At 42.1% G+C, this 5748-nt stretch overlaps 2 long non-coding RNA genes across 2 annotated transcripts in view; one reads left to right on the plus strand and one right to left on the minus strand.

Moving 5' to 3' along the window:
* LOC116103076 overlaps positions 1–5748 on the minus strand; it is a 66867-nt gene that overhangs the window by 2778 nt on the left and 58341 nt on the right. The gene's annotated exons all lie outside the window — the stretch shown is intronic.
* On the plus strand, positions 3382–5742 carry LOC116103075. Its single transcript, XR_004123376.1, has 3 exons — positions 3382–3573; positions 5190–5308; positions 5501–5742. It is a non-coding gene; the product is annotated as an uncharacterized LOC116103075 (long non-coding RNA).

The following is a 5748-nucleotide window of genomic DNA, read 5'->3' on the forward strand; positions in this document are numbered from 1 at the left end:
ACTTCATTGCTGGTGGGATTGCAAACTGGTACAACCACTCTGGAAATCAGTTTGGCGGTTCATCAGGATAACATTTCTTTAAGTGCTTCTCAACCGTTTGAGATTCCTCTGTTGAGCATTTTCTGTTTAGTTCTGGACCCCATTTTTAATTGGGTTATTTGCTTTTCTGGAGTCTAACTTCTTGAGTTCTTTGTATATTTTGGATATTAGCCCTCGATTGCAGGTGTGCTGTGACTGGCTGCTTCATACCCCTGCTGTTTTGACTGATCTGCCTGAGTTGTAAACTAAAGTAAATGCTTTCTCCCTTAGGTTGCTTTTGTCAGAGTATTTTACCATGGCAACAGGGAAAGAAGCCAAAGCGCTCTCCTAGGATGCGTCTTACCAGGCATTTGGGCACAGCAATGAGAAAATTAGCCAGTATAGGAGAGGAAAGGCTAATGAAGCTTTGAGGGCAAAGAACCCTTTCACAAGGGTCGCCTAAGACCATTACATGACTATTCATAACAGCAGCAAACTTATGGTTGTGAAGTAGCAATGGAAACATTGTATGGTTGGGGATCACCGCAACAGGAGGAACTGTATTAAAGGGGCGCAGGGTTTGGGAGGGTGAGGAGCACGGCCTTAGTAGCACACAGCTCAGACAGTTAGAACACACTCTGGTGAGGCGGGCTGTGCAGGGTACAGGTAAGAGAGCTAGCAGGCTCCCAGTGGTGAAGGCTGCCACACACTGCTAGTTCAGGTTAATGTCGACAGTGACCCATCCTATCAGCAGAATGTGTCCTTGATATGACTGATACAGCATGACGAGCAAGAATCTACAAGATGCCCTGGATGCTACCTCTTCATGCTGCCAAAGTCATCAAAACCAAGGGAATTCTGAGGACTGTGCCAGCAAAGGTAAGCCAGGGATGTGTCGGCTAACTGGACAGAACAGCTGGTGGGAATTAAAAACCTGTGTGCCAAAGATAGATTTTTCTTAATAATTATATATTGACACAGACTGCTCCAGTGTGGCAAATAGACTTCACTAATGTGAGATATTAATAATACAGGGAAATGGGTATGGAATATAAAAACACAACTAATTTCTACAATGTTTTTTAAATCTGAAAATACTAGGAAATAAGGTTCTGTTTGTCCTTGTTTGGTTTTAAGACAGGGTCTCTAGGCCAGATTGACCTGGAACTCCTTTATATAGTCAAAGGTGACCTTGAATTCCTGATCCTTCTGCTTCCTTCTACCTCCTAAGCGATAAGATTACTGGCAAGTAGAGAGAGAAGTGGTCTTCCCCAGGGGAGAATACACCAATTGATTGCCCAGTGCCTTATGATTAATCTGGAACTACATATACAAATAACATTATATGAACTCAGCAGGTTATATTTGGGAATAACTATGCATATACTCATACACATGCATATGTGCATGTGGTAACAAATGATGGAAAAAGAGGCCATGAATTTGCAGGAGAGTAGGAGGGGTCTGTGGGAGCATTTGGAGGCAGAAAAAGGGAAGGGAGAAGTGTTGTAATTAAAATACAACCTAAAAAATAAACAAGCAGAAAGGCTACAAGCAGGTGCTACTACCTCCATTTGTGCAGGGCTAGAGATGAAACATGGGGCATTTGGCATGCTAGTCAGGCACTCCACCACTCGAGCTGCATTCCCAGCCCATGGTGCGATGCCCATTTTAAGAAAGGTGGTATGAATAATGTAGGTGAACTATGATGAATTATCTAGCACTTTCAAAGGTCTACACTTAATAGCTCATAAGGAAGCATTACAGAACTACACAAGGAGCTGGACAGGTTATTGAATGCATCAAGTTCAATTTACAGCCATTCTTTCTGAAGACAAGGCAATAAGCCTATCTTGTTAATTCAACTTCCATTGCTATGAGACAATACCTGAACAAAACAACGTATGGGAGGAAAGGTCTCTTTGGGCCCAGGGTTTTGAGGATTCAGTTTGTTGTGGGTAGAAGGAAGGATACAGTGAGGCAGGGCATCTCTCTTTAAGAAAGCCAGGAAACAGAAAGGGGATGATTTTTCCTTGTTCCCTTGTACTAGATCAGGGCTCCCAGCCTAGGGAATGACTCTGCCCATATTCAGAGAGGATCTTCCTTCTATCGTTATCTCTATAGACACTCTCAAAGACACACCCAGAAGTGGATTTTACAGATCTTCTAGTTATTTATCAAATCAAGTTAACAAAAATTGACTTCACACTTATCATTGACCAAACACAGAATAACATGAAGAAGGAGTCAAAAGAAACATGGGCTGTAATAAGACAGCAATCTACTTGAACATCGATGCAAAGGGATTGAACAAATCTAGATAGTATATGATAAAATAGTGTGAATGGTCGCTTTCCAGTTACCTTCTGTTGGATTGATGGCCCACAAAAGTCTGGATCACATCAGTTTACATTCCTCTCAGCTGGCTTTTAAACTATAATTAAAAAGTAACACAATTTCATACAAGTCTCCTTAAAAATCTAGCATACAAGAAGAAGAGGAGATGGCTCAGTGCTTAAAGCATAAGGGCAAGAATTTGAACCTCCAAAACACACATAAACACAGGGTGGCTGGGGCAGCCCAGTCACCTGTAATTTCAGTCATGGAAGATGGAGATGAGGGGTTCTTACTGCCAAGGTAGCTATGGAGACTAAACTAGTCATGCTGGCACGCTCAGGGTTTGGTTGAGAGAGCTGGCTCAGTAAATAAGGAACAATTGAAGATGATTCTAACACCAACCCAAGGCTTCTACATACACATGCACATATACAAATACGCACCCCCCCAACACACACACGTACACATGTACCCACATAAACGCAAACGTTCAGATACATGCACACCAGCCACACACATGTGAAGATGGTAAAAGAAAAAATGTTTTGAATGCAACACAAAGCATACCCAAAACACATGTGTTCACACAAAGTTTAAAAACAGCGTCTCCCTCCATCTGTGCACATGTGGATGGGGCAGAGAACAACATTCATTGGGAGGGACGGAGCTTCAGGCTTGTCTTTTGCAAAGCTGTGTCTGCCAGACAAGTATGCAGATGATCAAACATACTTTCTTCACAGACAAAACTGAGTGGAGTTGGGGGCATAGGTAGTGGAGGTGGAGGCATGGATGGTGGGGAGACACAGGTAGTGGTGGGGGTGGGGGGACATGGATGGTGGAGGGGCACAGGTGGGAGGGGGAATGGGCGGGACAGGTGGTGGTTGGAGCGCCCGTCAGAGCATTTGGGAAGGTTAAGATGCTGTCTGGTACTTGGCAAGTTCTAGTAAATGTGTGTTCAATGTGTTTGGTTTCATGGAGTCTCTTTTTCCATTATACTGGTTCTAGCTTGTCCTCACCAACCTTACAAGATGACTCATTCCAGAAACAATTCAGACTGCCTACTCCTCTGTGTGCTCATCCTGTCCACCTAGAGCCCACACCCTTCTCTTCTGGAATCTTTGACACACCTGTCCCCTCCAGCGCACCAGACAGGGGACAAATCTTTACTCACGACCCCAAGGCCTACAGTCACATGCTTCTCTCAATGGTTATTAAGCCGTGAGTAATTGTTGCTTTTCTTTTTTTCACTAACAAGTTTTTATTGGGGCAAAATTGGCATTAGAAGTGAGTCATTTCTAATACATCACTCAGTGATATTAAGTACATTCACAAGGCTGTTTCTCTGTTGCTGTGAATTCTAGAATTGTTCATCTCTCCTAAACAATGGCTTATTTCCTCTAAGCAGTCCCTTCCCCTTCCTACATGCCCTCTTTCCTAGAAAACTTTTAACCTATGAATTTGCCTGTCCATGATATTTTGTGTAAACAAAGCCATCCCATAAGTGACCAGTTGTGTCTGGCTTCTTTCAACACATTGTAGTGTGTATTGGTGCTGTATGTTCTCCTTGGACAAGTCACATTCCAGTTTATGGGTATGCTACATTTTGTACCATTCATCTTGTGATGGGTGTTTGACTGTTGTTGTAGACAGTGCCACTGTCAGAGAGAGAGAGAGAAAGAGAAAGAGAGAGAGAGAGAGAGAGCCTGAGCCGATTTTCAGTTATATGGGATATATCCAGAAGTAGAATTAATAGGTTACACTCCAGTTTTAGGTTTTGCTTTTGAAGAATCCTCTTAGTTTTCCCTTTGGTAAATGTACAATTTTACATTCCCATGAGCAGTTTTGTGAGTTTTAGTTTGTCCATATTCTTGTCAACATATGTTATTTTCTACTTGTATTATTGCTGTTATTATTATTGTTATTATTATTGTTATTATTATTGTTATTATTATTATTATTATTATTGCCCTCCAAGTGTGTATGAAGTGGTTTCTTGTGAGGTTTTGAATAGTTTTTCTGTAATGATTAAATATGTTGAGCATGTCTATGTATGTATATACATTAGCCATTTGTGTACCTTCTTTGGGAAAAAAATGTTGGCATTGGGTGTTCTGGGAATCTTACCCTCAAGATGTCAGTTCAAAGATAGTATAGGATGCTCCCCTATATGGGTCTTCAGTGCAAACACCAGCCATAAGTACACAGCTGGCCCTCTAAGGGGAAGAAATGCTCCACCCACTTTAAAAATGGGCTTGAAAATAGTACACTTTTTCCTAGGAAACAGGACTTACCTCAACCCTACCTGGCATGTCTATATTACATTGAGGCTCAGAGATCTATGTGAAAGAGGCATAGGTATTGGATGATTTCAAAGAAACAGCATTTTCCAGATACAACAAGGCAGGTGTACAAACTCCAAGAGACTGTGACAACATGCACAATCCCAGCATAGAGGAGGGGAAGTGGCCACAAAGTCTCACCCTAGCCCAGGAGCTATTAGCATTTAATTGCTGCTGGGTGAGGAAAAAGTCAGTTTCCTTCAATAGAGTGATTGTGGATATACGAACCACTCTCCAGGCAGGCCCCACACCTGGATTTAGTAGGCCAATGTAAAACAGGCTCCATGTTTTCTTCTGTCTGCGAGAGAGAGAGAGAGAGAGAGAGAGAGAGAGAGAGAGAGAGAGAGAGAGAGCAAGCAAGCCTGAAGTTGGGTGGGTAAGAAGGTGGAGAAAGATTTGGGAGGAGTCAGGAAGATGAATGAATATAACCAAAGTATATGGTATGAAATTCTTAAGGAACAAATAAAAGTATTATTTTTAATGTACTTAATGAAGGTGTGACCTCAAGATTTGAGTAAAGAAAAAGCAAGAGGGACCTGCTAAGGGCAAGAGCTGTAGGAACCAGGATGCAAAAGACCTCTAGGAACAGCAGAGGATACTGTCTGAAATATAAGGTAACAGAAAATTAATAAGAACAAGGGAAATACATATATTTGTTTATAAAATGTATATATATAATCTTCATTCTTATATTGTTTTACGCGCGCGCGCGCGCGCGCGCGTGTGTGTGTGTGTGTGTGTGTCATGATGAAACCCATTACTTTGTTTGCTAACTTAAGAACTAATTTTAAGACTTTTTTTTAAAGGTAAAAGAAATTTCCAAACCCTGGAATAAATATTAGCCAGCAGAATTTGCTCCTGAGTACCCAGCGCCCTGTGGCATCTCTGTCAGGTTATTTGCTCATGGGTACAAGAATCAGATCCTGAGCTCACATACTGGAATACCATACCAGATACCTGGGAAGACAGCTGTGCACTGAGACGCTATGCTAGACACCTGGGAAGACAGCTGTGCACTGGGATGCCATGCTAGACACCTGGGAAGACAGCTGTG

The sequence above is a fragment of the Mastomys coucha genome, unplaced genomic scaffold, assembly GCF_008632895.1.
Source record: "Mastomys coucha isolate ucsf_1 unplaced genomic scaffold, UCSF_Mcou_1 pScaffold21, whole genome shotgun sequence".
Taxonomy (NCBI): domain Eukaryota; kingdom Metazoa; phylum Chordata; class Mammalia; order Rodentia; family Muridae; genus Mastomys; species Mastomys coucha.